A 15,323-nucleotide genomic window follows, 5' to 3' on the forward strand; every position below is an offset into this window, starting at 1 on the left:
GTAACAGTATGATGGCGATTTATGGAGCAATTATTGAGCCACCGTTTGTTGAATTCGGATTCATGGCAGTTGCTACACTTGGCACTTTGCACACATTGCTGACTCATGTGCTCATTATAATAACACTGCAAGTTCGATGTTATTTCCCCTACTTCTCAGGCAGGGAAGGAGACTCAGAGTGGTTAACCATTGTGCCAAGCTGATACAATTAGTATGCGATGGAACAGGTGTTTGAACCCCTCACTTTCTGACTCCATCAATTGTGTACTTAATCACTTTCTTACACCTCCGTTTATTGCCTCCAGTTTTCCTTATGGTGGCACAGAAGACAACACTTAGTTCTCTGTGTCAAGTTAACCTTTGGGATATTTGGCAAAAGGAGTATAGTCTTGTCATGACCAAGGTTAAACATACAAGCTCTTCAACAAACCAAGACAGTGGACATGATGTCTTTTTGAGGCCTTTTACCATCAAAGTCACTCCTTTCTGAATATTCCATGGAAGTCTAGATCACTCACACTGTCCTGCCCAGGCAGTACCAGACTGCCCACGAAAACACTGAGCCGCAGGACGCCTGACTTCCGCTCTTGGTGGTAAGTGTTTCTAAATAAGTCAACAAATCTTGTTTACCTCAGTCTTTGTATCATAAAATGGGGACAAATTAGTGTGGTCTGTTTTCTGTTTTAAAAAGCTAACATTACAATGGAAGTATTATTTTGATTTGTTTGTTTTTAATTATTTCTACCTTTGTATTCTAAGAATAATTTGAGTTAAAGCAGAAAATATTTGAAATGTGTGTGCTAATTTCTTCACAAGCAATATTTTGTTCAACCACAGGTTTCTGAACTAGCAAAATAAGTAATGCATTTTCCATCCAGACAGGTTGTGAGTCATTAAAGACTATTTTGGTATACTGGTACTTATTGGATGGATCAGAAACCTGTTTTCACTCTTACCTGATATCCATTTGTACAGAGAAATGCCACAATATCCAAGTAATATAAACCCTACAGTTTCAAATTAAATTTTACTGAGTTCCCTTTATTTCTTGAGGAAAAGTAGGTTTCATGTCCACATTCTGTGGTTTTCGTTTCTACAGAGTATGTGGTTGCTGCTGTCAGTGTAAGAAACATTCAAACCTGTAGAGATTTTTTTAATGAGTTTATTTGAGCCAAAACTGCTGACATATGCCAGGGAGCAAGATCTCAAATGCTCCAGAGAATAACAGTTTTGCAGTTTCTCTTATGCATTTGAAATCAAGGAAGGGACCTACGGAAGGAAACATGGAGGTGGGAGAAAGCAAGGTGGGCTGTCATATAGGATAGTTAAGATTTTGCTCTCTTGCTTTTAGAGGAGGCGTCTGAAAGGGTAGGTATTAGGAGGGACAAAAAGGGGACATTTCAAATGTGTGTTAACCTAGATGCATAGAAACTATGGACAGGGCTTGCTTAAGGCAAAAAGATAAGCCTTTTACTAAAGAACTTATAGGCCAGGGATGTGGTACCCATTATGACCTACCCAGTTAGGAGTTTACCATGAGATTACCCTGTAGGTTGACTTTCCATAGAATCCCCTTTTTCTACACTGCTCAGGCAATTTCCTTCCACCCATGTGAATTCTCTTAATAAAAAGTGTTGACCCTGGTCAGTTTGGTTCAGTGGATAGAGCATTGGCCTGTAGACCAAAGGGTCCTGGGTTCAATTCCGGTCAAGAGTATATACCTTGATTGCAGGCTCCTCCCCAGCTTGGGCCCTGGTCGGGGCTCATGCAGGAGGCAACCAATTGATGTTTCTCTCTGTCTTTCCCTCTCTCTTCTACTCTCCCTAAAATCAATGGAAAAATATCCTTGGGTGAGGATTAACAACAAAAAGTGTAGGTATTTTATATCATGGAAAGAAAAATCTCCTTAATCGCCATAATAATGCAGTTTTCCTTTTAAATTCTTCAGCTTCATTATTTTTAAATCATATTGAATTGACTCAAAATTCTTTAGAAATTGCCAAGTTATTAATCATGAAGAAAAACTTCATAGCTGAAAACAAATGGAGTCATCCTTGGAAATCAGTAAGATATCTTGGGAGAAAAAAAGATACTGGAATGGATCCTGAGATCTTTCAGATTTTTCCTTATGATCCTATTCCAAGATGATCAGAAGCATTGGATGGAGGGAACCAATCTGTCCCAGTTGTCTTTGTAGGAGGATTTCCTCCGAACAGTGAGAAAAATGTCCAGGAACACGAGCAGTGACAAAGACCTACCTGCTGGAACTGTTGCTTAGTCTCCAGGCCTTGTCTAGAACAACTGCAAAATATCACTGAACAACAAACTCTGCATGACAAACACAGAATCTCCAGAGTTTCTAGGACCTGCTTAGGAATTGAGGATTAATAACTTGGATTCTGGCAATGACCTTTCTCTTTATTTGCTATTTGAATTTAAAGTTTGTTTTTTGATCTGTTTAAAAATTGTTTTTGTGGCAGGAACTCCAGGCACTTGGGTCATTTCCTAACCTTCTGAGTTGCCACCTCGATGTCCAGTCCTTCACATTTTTCTTACCCAAGAATTCCTTTCAGGAGTTCAAATTCTAATGTGTAACTTTGACTCAGCAGCACCAGGAAGGGGCCCTGAACGGTGAACATTTCCCAGCACACACTCAACCCCCTTCCCACAGAGGGATTAGGTTAGGGAGAAACATGTGACTCCACAAGAGCCAGTGCGAGAGTGAGTCCTATGGCCTGTGTGGCAACCACAGTCCCTCAAAAGCAATGAGGCCTGAGGTTCTGTGGGTTGCCTACAGCTTCTGGGAGGCACCGTGTGGCCCAAAGCCTCACCAACATTCCAGAAAATAAATAGAAATTGGGACAATGGTCATATGTGTTAAGGCTTCGGATCAAACTCTACTTCTACACTTACCTCTAGACTTCTCAGCTGTGGGACCCAAAGCATTCATTTTATGATTTGTCTCATTCGATCAGGTTTTCTATCACTTGTAAATAACTTTTCTGAGCCTTGGTTGCTTATCTGTAAAGGGATGTTGATATTACTACCCACCTCGTCATGATGATGATCAAATCAGATAACATTGGTAAAGCATGTGGTATGTGCTGAGTATTCAACAACTATTTAATCAATTTCCTTTTCCTCTTCTCCTCTCACAGGCCTCTGAGTACTGATGAGTCAGACCAGTGTTCCAGGGATCCAGGCAGTTTTCAGAGAAGGGAGTGGTGCAGGCTAAGGACTGAGATCATTACAAAAGCCACAATTCCCAGGGGCGCTCCGAGGCCTCCCTACCCTGTCTGTTCCAGGATGAAACAGATTGGTGTGCATCAGGGAGAAACACTGGGGTAGTTCTCCAAGGTAAGTGGCAAAACAGGCGGCTACACAAACTAGATTTCCCCAAGAGGCACACGGCAGAGGGGCAACATTTCAACACCAACGCACATTCTGTTTTCCTGACAATACATGTTGGGTGCAGATATTTAAAGATGACTCTGGTTCAGAGCCTCATGTGGTAGATGAGGGAACAGAGGCCCAGAGTGGCCAAGTGACTTGCCCCAGCCCCACGAGGAGCCGAAGGCAGAGCCAGGACAGCTGACTCACAGTTCCTGTGCTTTAGATAAATAGGTCGTGCTGTATCCCGGCCCCGGCGTAGGCCCTGCTTAACAGACTCCACTTCACTTTCCATTACAAACCAAGTGTCAGGCAGGCACCTAAACACCCATCAAGTCTAACAGGCACAGCCAGTTTGTCAAAGGCAGCCCAGTTGTCATCTGTGAGTCAGCATCGGGTCTCACAGACACACTTCCCTGTGGCAGCTCACGGACCACGGGTGTCATGGAACAGGTTAGATAGGGTAAGGCCGGAGTCTCCAAAACAGTTGGCTTCTCAGCTCTGGGATATTATATTTTGACTGGATAATGCCTTGTTTAATGGTAGAGGGTCAATGGGGAGGAGAGACACTGTAGGAAGTTTAGCAACATCCCTGGCTTCTCCCTCCCAGATGCCAGTAGCACCCCTTCCGTTTTGTTTGTTTGTTTTTAAATATATTTTTTTTATTGATTTCAGAGAGGAAAGGAGAGGGAAAGAGAGATAGAAATATCAATGATGAGAGAGAATCATTGATCGGCTGTCCCACACTGGGGATGGAGCCCACAACCCGGGCATGTGCCCTGACCAGGAATCAAACCGTAACCTCCTGGTTCATAAGTCGATGCTCAGCCACTGAGCCACACCAGCCAGGCAGCACCCCTTCAATTTTGACAACTAAAAATGTCTCCAGATATTGCCAAATATCCTTGGGTCAGGGAGAAGAGGACAAATCCACCCACTGCGAACCACTGCTATAGAGAAAGGCCTTTTTTGCACGGGGTAGTCCTTAAACCAGCCGTGGGCAAACTACGGCCCGCGGGCCGGATCTGGCCCTTTTGAAATGAATAAAACTATTGAAAAAAAAGACCGTACCCTTTTATGTAATGATGTTTACTTTGAATTTATATTAGTTCACACAAACACTCCATCCATGCTTTTGTTCCGGCCCTCCAGTCCAGTTTAAGAACCCATTGTGGCCCTCGAGTCAAAAAGTTTGCCCACCCCTGCCTTAAACCGTCTTCTCTCAGAGTACAGTCCTAATGTAAGGAGTGAAGAACTGGCCATCCGATGTGAATCGGAGCACACCTTTTCAAGTTAAAAATTGTCAGGCTTAGCCAGACTTTATTTCCTTACCTGATAGTATTCTAGGCTGATAGCCAAGACTAAACCTGAAAAGTTTTGATGCCTTGCTACTACCACCACAATAATAATGTTATACAACTAGCCCTAGCTGGTTTGGCTCAGTGGATAGAGCGTCATCCTGCCGACCGAAGGGTCCCGGGTTTGATTCCGGTCAAGGGCACATGCCGGGGTTGCAAGCTCGATCCCCAGTGGGGGGCATGAAGGAGGCAACCGATTAATGATTTTCTCTCATCATAGATGTTATCTCTCCCTTCCTCTCTGAAATAAATAAAAAATATATTTTGTTTAAGAAAAAGAATTGTATCCACTGTAGAAGAAACAACTGTTTGCATGGGGAGATAACGCCAGCAAAGGTAAGAGAATGACGACAATAGGAGCCCATGGAAATGAGGGGGCTGAAAAGTGCCCTGCAGACTAGATCCCCTTCCCACCCCTGGTCCCTCCTTTTCCTTGGACGTCCTTGTGAAGGAGCACACGGTGCCATCACTCCTGACAGCCTCGGCCAAGCCCGCGGAGCTGCAGTGCGGAACTCCACGGCAGGAGCGGGGCAGACACCACACAGATGTGCAGCAATGAGATGTAGAAACAGGAGAGGAAGCAGGAGAAGAAAACACAAGTGAAAAGGTGTACTAGTAAAGCCTAGCCCCAGCTAGAAAACAAAACAAAACACTCCTTAAAATGAAATCATCTGGGAGTGGATTATTTTTGTAAGACTTATTTCAAATATTTCTCTCTTAGAAAGGTTTATGTCAGAACAGCAAGTGTGCTGCTGTCGTTCAGAAAACTTGACTATGCCCAATTCACATTATGAAATCGGATAGTACCAGGAATCATACCAGTCGCGGTATCAGTCCTACACGATCAGCCCCTTCTGAATATCCCCATGTTGCTGCTACTCCAAGCTGGCCTCTGAGGCAGCCGCAGCCCAGCGGCCCACCATGGGTTTCCTCTCTGCCTTCATCATTGTCTGGGAGAAGCACGCTTACATTTCCGTTTTAATCATGGGGAGCTTTTCAGGCACTCAGAGCGCACCATCGGTAGCACAATAAATGAGATCCAAGATTTCTAAGAGCCGTATGTTGCGTTCTTGTCGCGGTTGATAACGAGCTGTTTCTGCCTTGTGCTGGATACCAGATGTAGAGCAGATAGCCTAAGGAGAGGAAAAGAAAAAGCCATTCGTGGGCGGGCCGGACTCATGTGCCAGTGGAAATATTTTCCCCAAACCAGGAAGCCTCTTTCTTAAAAAGAAAAAAAGAAAGGAAGAATATCCATACATTTCAAGTGCTGAGATAAGGCGATTTAGAATGAATTTCACCTTGGCACAAAAATCTTAAGTATAAAACGTACTTAGAAGAGCCCCGAATGGCAGTTCTTGGTAGAGAGAGAGCAGAGCAGAGATACAGACAAAACAAAACAAAACAAAACAATAAAAAACACACAACCCCCCCACACACACACAAAAAAAATCAACTCAAAGAGTTCTCCAGAATTATGAATACAGTACCACATTTAAAGAGCTATAGAATTAATGAGTGTGTGTGTGTGTGTGTGTGTGTGTGTGTGTGTGTGTGTGTTTAAAGAAAAGCTCCTAGTCCAGCCGATGTTGCTCAGTGGTTGAGCATGGACCTATGAACCAGGAGGTCAGGGTTTCATTCCCCATCAGGGCACATGCCCAGGTTGCATCTGGATCCCCAGTAGGGGGCGTGCAGGAGGCAGCCAATCAATGATTCTCTCTCATCATTGATGTTTCTCTCTCTCTCTCTCTCTCTCTCTGTCTCCCTTCATCTCTGAAATATAAATATATTCATTGTTTCTGCATAAATAATGAAGATATACAAACGTAAAGATAATGGAGACTGTAGATAAGTACTTTCACTGTAAGTAAAGAGGTATCTCAGTGCCTCTCAAACCTGATTCAGATCAGTGTGGGTCCCCCCAACAAGTCCTGACTCAATATTTCTGGGATAAGGTTTAGAAGTCCATATGTCTCACACTCTCCCTAGATTATTTTGATGCTTCATTGGGTTTAGAAACTGACTGAATTAATAAAAAAAAAAAAAGAAAGAAAGAAAGAAAATGACTGAATTCCTACATGTACCCATTTCATACACTGCAAGGCCACTGCTCCCAACTTATGTACTGTTGACCTTTGGGGGTCATTTAGTGTTTTGTTGAGCTGATGAAAACTGTTGACCTCCGCACTAGAAAAATATTCATGCTTAGACAGGTACAAATGGTATACACAATTTTAGGTGCTATAGATTGCTGAAATGCATCTTGGGGGAACCATTTGAATAATTGCCCTCGTGGTTTGTGAGAGTTTATTGTTCAGTGACTTCCCCTCAAGTTGTAGCACTTAAGGATGGCCTGTGTGTTTTTTGAAAGACAGTTGCTATGTTGGAGAGACTAGGTGTAAGTGGAGAAAAGGGAACCCTCGTGCACTGTTGGTGGGAGTGCAGACTAGTGCAGCTACTGTGGAAAGGAGTTCAGAGTTACTTCAAACAATTAAAACTGGAACTGCCTTATGACCCAGTGATTCCACCTCTGGGAATATATCCAAAGAAACACGAAACACTAATTCGAAAGGATATTTGCACCCCTAGGTTCATTGCAGGGTTATTTACAATAGCCAGGATTTGGAAGCAGCCCAAGTGCCCTTCAGTTGATGAATGGATAAAAAAGCTGTGTTGCATTTACACAATGGAATACTACTTGGCCATAAAAAAGAAAATTTTATCTTTTGCGACAGCATGGATGGACCTAAAGAGTATTATGCTAAGTTACATAAACCAATCAGATAAAGAAAAATACCACATCATTTCACTTATATGTGGAATTAAATAAACAAACAAACAAAATAGAAATGGACTTATAGATACAGAGAACAAACAGACAGCTGTTAAAGGGGAGGGGTACTTGGGACTGGGTGAAAAAGGTGAAGGGATTACGCTCACACACACAAAGCTCATAAACACAAATAGTATGATGATTACAAGAGGGAGGGGGGTGAGGGCAGGCAGAAGAGGATCAAGGGGGCATAAATGGTGATGGAAGGAGACTCGGGGTGGTGAAAACACAATAAATATACTGATGTGGTATTATAGAATTATAAACTTGAACATTTGAAACCTATATAATTTTATTAACCAATGTCATTCCAACAAATTTAATAAAAAGGAAATGGGAATGAACCAGGAAAAATAAAAAGCCAATGTATGGGCACCACTTCTTGACCAGTTACTTTAAAATCTCTGAGGGCAAAAAGGAGAGAATCAAAGGGGGACTCTAGTATTAAAAAGGGGGAAAAGGAAGGGGAGTTCAGAGGGGAGGGAAAGAAAGGGAGATGCGAGTTCTCGGGAGATCCCATTGCAGAATGAGAGTCAGGAGTCTCGGGCCAGGACGGAATCTCTCCTGCTCCAGCACACACCTGGCTTCCTCCCGTCTCTGAACTTACTATGCGATTTTCCTTCTGCTTACAACAGTTTTCCCTCCTGCCCCCTTAGTAAATTGACCCTGCCTTTCCTTATTTCTGAAACCAAAACCCTCCCCCTCTCCCAGAGCTGGACTCATTATCCCCAGTGCATTCCCTCTGCTCATCTCTACCTGACTACATTGTACGCAGTTTAAAAGTAGTAGGGAGGTTTGGTGGTTTGTTTTGTTTGTTTCCAGTTCTAGACCCTGAGTCTAGTGCTAAACCTAGCACATGAAGTAGCCAAATTATAAGAATTTGGAGAATAAGATACACTTCAGGATCCATATGTTACTATATTCAGATTACACCAGAGTTGAATGGTGCTTTACTTGGAAACTTGACTGTGTAGATGGGAATTTTCCTGTTTGCTCAGACAGTAACTAAAACGGAGATTAAACAAATATGGGTTTGGTGTTCAAACTCTTTTTTTTAATTATCCTTCTAAGACTTTGCCTTGGAAAATGCTATTATTTCTTCCTGGCAGCTAAAAAAGTTAGAAATACTCTAGCTTGTCACCCAATAAAAATTAGTTATTTAAGTGACTGAATGACTAAATGGGTCTTATCTTAGTCTGCGAACCTTAGGCCTACAGGCCTACAGGCCTACAGTTTATGAACATGTAGAAATGTGGAATATGGTATTTGTTAGAGTAGGTGCTTTTGTACTAATGAAATTATTTTGGATAATTTGTCTTGATATCCTATATAATAAAGAACTAATATGCTAATTAAACCAAACAGCTGAACAACCTTCCGGACATCCTTCCGGATGACCTTCTGGATGAAGCTGGGTCTTTGAGGGCCAAGCCCCTTGAACGGATTTCATGCATCAGGCCTCTAGTAGATAATAATAGAGAACTTCTTTGAGCACTCTCTCTATGCCATACACTTTTTCCAAAGACTCGAGATGTATTAACTAATTTATGCACAACCCTAAAAAGAAGTTCCCATTATTCCCATTTTACACATGAAAAAACTTAAGCACAAAGAGGTTGTTTAACTCCCCTAAATTTATAAAGCTATTAAACAGAAGAGCCAGAAGTTAAAGTATAGAATTTGCAAAGCAAAAAGAAAATGTTAAATTTTGATAAAAAGTTAGTTTCATAAAAGAGTGAGAGAGAGAGAGAGAGAGAGAGAGAGAGAGAGAGAAAGGAAGGAAGGAAGGAAGGAAGGAGGGAGGGAGGGTGCCGGGAGCCGGTCCATCCTTGCTGTTTCAAGGGACCTGGCATATATGGCATACTGTTCTTAATATGTTTGCTCACCTTCTTGGCGCTGTGTTTTAACCAAGGTCACCTCTCCGAGAAAGGTTGAATCCCCAGGTAGGGATTTTCCCCTGAAGTTAGGGAGGGAATAAAACCCCTCAACTAAGTGCCAGGCGGGTAATTAATCCCTTTAACTACGAACAATCATGCTTAAACTACATAATCTTTTCTCCCTGGAATGGAGATAAGAAACGCCCTAACCTTTGTAATAGAGATTGATAGGATTAAATCAACTTGTATAAATACAGTTGTAACAAGACAGAAAGACACAGAGCTTAGAACAGAATCAAGAAGACAGAACCTACACGGAGCCTAGAGACAGAAGAACTTTGCTGGAGAGAGCATGCCGGAGGATCCTGGAGAGGGACTGGCCTCGGAGCCTAGAGACAGAGCCTAGCGGGAGAACATGGCAAGGGATCCTGGACTGAACCTGACTACAGAGATTGGCAGGAGAACCTGACTGGAACCTGGACACTGAACCTGACTGGAGAGCCTGGACAGAACCTGGCTGGAGAACCTAGCGAGGAACATGGCTACAGAACCTCTCTGGAGATCCAGACCAGAACTTGGCTGGAGATCCTGGCTGGAGATCCTGGCTAGGCTGCTGATCAACTGAACACTGTCTCCGTGTCAATCCTTCTTCGCCGACTCCGTCCACACCTTTGGGGACCCCTGGACCCGCTGGGGTTGGACCCCGGCAGGAGGGAGGGAGGGAGGGAGGGAGGGAGGGAGAAACTCTTCATTGTCTGTGGAATGTGAAATTGTTCACATTCTAAAAAGCATGACCTTGTTTTCAAGACTTCTTGTGAGATCCTGAGTTCTCAGTATGGTTTCTGGCCCTTCCTGTCTATATGTTCTCGATGCTCCAGCTTTCTTATCGATACAACTATAAACTTGTACATGTGCTTACACACACACTTATATTTTTCAATGTTATTGTAAGGATTAATGGAGACAAGTTACAAAAAAGAGAGACTCCTTCCTGCCTCTTTTCTTGTTGGTGTGAACATTTTGAAACGATCTAAACCAACACATATGTTCACACTGCCCTGGAACAGGGACCTTATTAGAGAATTCCACTGCTTTGGAAGAACAGGCTTCTATGCCTCCCTGCCTGGGACCACTGCCTCCTGGACCAAACGAGAGTTCTTTACACCAGGGCCAGCTAGGTAAATGCGATTCCCTACATATTCGGAGTAATCCCTCCTCAGCTTTTCTGTTTTATATATGACTGAATTAAAAATTATTATTACAGGGGCTAAGACTAGTTTTTGCTTATCTAATAGGTAGATACCAAATTTTAGTAAGGTATTGCATGTTAGAAATTTAACTAGGTTGAATGTACACAAAGTATGATGATTAACAGACAATGCATTCTATTATCTGAATTCCTTGGATAAATGGAAGTGCCTTTGGATAAGGCAACAATATCCCTTATCATGAAAAATTTTCTGTTACTGAACTCTCCAATCTTCCTTGGTCTGTTTGTATTGACTTCAGCATTCTGCAGTTAATTTCATCTAAAAGCAGAATAACTTCTACTGTTGCAAAAAATAATTGTTGCTAACATTTTCAGTGTTTACTAAGAACTCAGCAATGTCTTCAGCAATTTACTGAATAAACTATTATCCTCACTACCATCCCATTATCCCTCTTTACAGATGAGAAAACTGAGGCTCAGAACAGTTACGCAACTATCCCCAAACCTTACATATTTAAAATTTTATGGGGAAAATTCACTATTAAAAATTGTTCAACTATTTTTTATGAATATTTTCATCAGGAAGACAGTCACCATTCTGATTCTTAACCCAGAATCAAGATAGTAATTTTTGTTCACACATCGTTTATGAGCTCATAGCAGTGGATGAGAACCTCCCTTGCCACTCAGTTAACACAACTGTATTTAAATAAGATGCAGATATTCAAATCCAACCTATTAGGAGGGGTCCTCAGGCGCATCAAAACCTTCAGAGGAACGAATAAGCTAAATGAAATTGGTGAAGAGATGAGTCAGCTTTTAATGTAAGTTATCTTTTAATGTAAGAAAGTATTTCAGTAGTAGTAATAGTGTTCTCTTTCCTAGTGTTACCTTATAGTTCCTTGGTAAGAAAGGGGGCATTTTTTCAGTGTGTACCCTGAGTTTATTTTAGGGACAGGAGGCCTTCTTTTTCTAGGTCTGGTTTCCAGGAAGTTCCAGGAAAGACCAAATCTCGTTTCTCTGTCACACAGATGGATGTGGTTAGGCTGAGAAACCGAACAGGCGGCTGATGATTCCATAGCCAAGGTCTTCTGTTCTTCAGCGGTTTCTTGCCCTTGAACCTGACTTCAAAGACTAAGATGATTTCCTGGGAGGAACAAGACAGGCATTCAGGTGTTCGTGCAGGTCTGCTGAGAAGAACAGTTTGAAAGGCGCTGTAACAACCATCTCTCCTGCAGTGGACACGAGAGAAACGTTCAGATGGTGCTAAAAGCTGCACCAACGTCCCAGAGAGCTCTCCCCTCTCTGATTTCACGTCCTTGTTGGTAAATTAGCAATCGTTCTGAGAGGCCATCGTGGGGAGCTGGAAAATGGCCACGTGGCTGCAAAGTGCAGCTGCTAGTGCTACAATACGTTTTTATGATGAATGCCTATTTCGTTGTTGTTTTTAAAGTGAGCCAGTGGAGACTGGAAATTTTCATTAGCTCCCTCAAGGGAGCACATGGTGCCTCCAGGAAATTTGCCCCTGATTCCTCCTAGGCAGCGGTTCTCAAACTTCACCTTGCATCACAACCACCTGGAGGGCTTAGGAAAATGCAGATTGCTGGGAAGCACCATAAGAGTTTACGATTCAGTAGGTCTGGAGTGGGGCTCAATCATTTGTATTTCGAACAAGTTCCCAGGCAGTGTTGATGCTGCTGGTACAAGGACACACTGCAGAACCCCTGCTCTAGAGAATGCTGCAGAGATGCATCTGCATGGTTATTAGGCCAGCCCAGAGAAACCCATCTAATGGGCCACTGCAATGAATGAATGCCAGGGGCATGGCTTCATCCTCTGGGAAAAGTGAATATGGATGAGCAATCCTCAGGTGCACTGTCTGGCGAAATTAAAGTAGTATTTCAAAATATAACTCATTGTAAAATATTAAATTTAGGTCAGTACCAAGCCCTCAAGGTAATGACATGAAGAACATACAGGGTAGGTGGGGTAGAGGTGGGAGGGGGAGAAAATGTCTAGGTTTAAGACTGTTTTAATCATCAGTTCTTTAGTATTTTTCTAACCAATCCTAAAAGACTGTGCATCTGAAATGAAAGACAATTGGTAATAGTGAGATATGTAAGACTCTAACCCAAGCTGTGGCGAGTATGTTTTCTAGGGTAAAGGACTCATCACTTCAGCTCCCCCTAGTAGGAAATATTTAGTAGATCACAAGAATTATAAAATTAGCACCATCATCCAATTTTTAAAAACAATTTGGATCTTAAAATTGTTTCATTTTTCTCAAGCTGAAAATAGAAGGTTATCTTCTGTCGTTTTTTCTTTAGAAAATGTTCTTGTAAAAAAGACTGAGAAATGAACTGTGTTATCCTAAAATCTTAATGTAAGAGGTGCTCCTTGAGGGTAAAGTATAATTTCACAAGGGTCAGGATTTTCAAGTGGCATCTAATCCCATTTTTCTCATAAACCATCCTTGTAATAATACCTCTAACACTTCTGAAAAGTTCAAAGGCATTCCTTTATCTTTATATCACTTACTCTTGAAATACCTCTGGAAGGCTGCAGGGAAGGTATTATTAAACCCATTCTATAGACAGGACAACTGAGTTCCAGACGGCTTCGTTTCACCTAGTGAACCTGTGGGGCTGAGTCACTTATTACGCATGTGCCCTAGAATTTTCACATCCCACCTTCCTTTTGAAGCCTCGTGCCACATACTTCCATAATGAGAAGTGCTCTCATTTTTAATCAAGGTTTTATAAAATGCTATTGTTTAATCCTAACCTGTCTCAGCCAGTTCTTTCTCTAGGTTCTAACCTTTAGCGTATTCCTATTAATTCCTCTTTGTTTCAACAAACTTATATATATTTTTCTCATTTTTAGAATGCTATTATAATGTCTTTTTCCTTTCTCCCAATGTAATATATATTTACTCTACAAATCTTAGAAAATATAGAAAATAAAAAATCACCTATTAATCTGTCACCCAGAGATATCTCCCAATGCCACTTTGTGAACATCCATCCCCTTATCCTATATAATAAAAGCCTAATATGCAAATTGTCCCCTCGACTGGGAGTTCAACCACTTGCTATGACGTGCTCTGACCACCAGGGGGCAGCGCAGAACATGGTTGGCATTGGCGATGTGCCACTGGCAGTGGGCAGCAGTGGTACTGCAGGTCCTGATGGGCCCCGACAAGAGTGGGATGGGGGCGGGATGGTGGAGCAGGTGAGTGGGCGGCACCAGGCCAAGGCAGGTATGAGCCACTGGTCGCTGGGTGGGGGCCTGATGCCCTGCTGGATCTGATCACAGGGCAACTGGTTGGGGAGGCCCTGCTCCCTCAGCACCTGGAAGCAGTGCGGAAGTGGAGCAATCGGCGGGACAATCGGGCCCCACAGACGGTGACCAGTGGCAGTGGCGGGGGCAGGCAGCTGGGGGAGGGGAGGGAGTACCCGGCTGGCAACCAGCAGCTGCTAGGGACCCTACCAGTGCATGAATTTTGTGCACTGGGCTTCTAGTTTTTCTCTAAAATTTTTAAGAAAATAGGATTATATACTTTTCTATATTTTATCTTAGTAAAACATGCTGAACCTCTTTCTACACTATTAATACACTTTATAACCTTCCTTCTGGTCAGTGTTACTGAAGTTTAGCAGATGTGCAGAAAAGTAAACAAGCAACAGTGTACCATCTGATTAACATTCACGAATACCAGTCTGAGCCGAGAAGCAGAACATTGACTGTGCCCACCTCCAGTCCTGGGCACTCCCAACCTTAACACCAGTTGTTTGTGCCTCATTTTGAACTAGAACTAAATGACACCTAGTATATACTCTTTTGTGTCTGTCTTCTTTTGTTTAACATTGTGTTTATTAGATATGTTGATGCACAAACTCTCCTTCATGGCTGCATCATATACCATCGAGTGGATTGCCATAATTTAATCAAGCACAAAAGCCAAAACGTTCTTTGATGGGACATGGGTGTTTCTAATGTCTCATTGTCATAATCAGTGTTGCTATGAGCATCCTTATTGCTTTCTTTACACTTGTATATATTCCACAGGATAAGCTCCTAGAAATGAAAGTGTTGGTTGCAAAAATATTCATGATGTGAAGACTTTTGATGAGGATTTCCAGGCTGTCCTTTAGAGTGGTGAAAATATATTTCCACTGTGGCATGTGAGAGTGCCTGTTTCCCAACATCTTCTCCATCACTGCCTATTACAGTTTTTTTTTATCCTTATAATTGCTGATAGCTTCCAGCCTTGGCATATATAGCTATTAATGGCAATATTTTTTTATTCAAATCTCAAATTATTTCAGAGAGACAGAGACCAGTTTTTATTCTGGCAAAGCTGTTATTCTTATGTAATACTAGAGGCCCAGTGCATGAGGTTCATGCGCTGGTGGGGGGCGTGGCCTGTGGGGATCGGCCCATTGTGGGAGCAACCGCTCATCCCAGTCAGCCCAGCGGCTGTGGACCCGCCCTCTGAGCGGCTGCTTCTGCTGTGGGAGCGCTGCTCATCCTGGTCAGCTGAGCAGCACTCCCTCTGTGGGAGCACACTGACCACCAGGGGGAAGCTCTTGTGTTGAGCATCTGGCCCTCCTGGTGGTCAGTGTGAGTCATAGCGACTGGTCGACCAGTCGTTCTGG

Source organism: Myotis daubentonii, chromosome 3 (assembly GCF_963259705.1).
Source record: "Myotis daubentonii chromosome 3, mMyoDau2.1, whole genome shotgun sequence".
Taxonomy (NCBI): Eukaryota; Metazoa; Chordata; class Mammalia; order Chiroptera; family Vespertilionidae; genus Myotis; species Myotis daubentonii.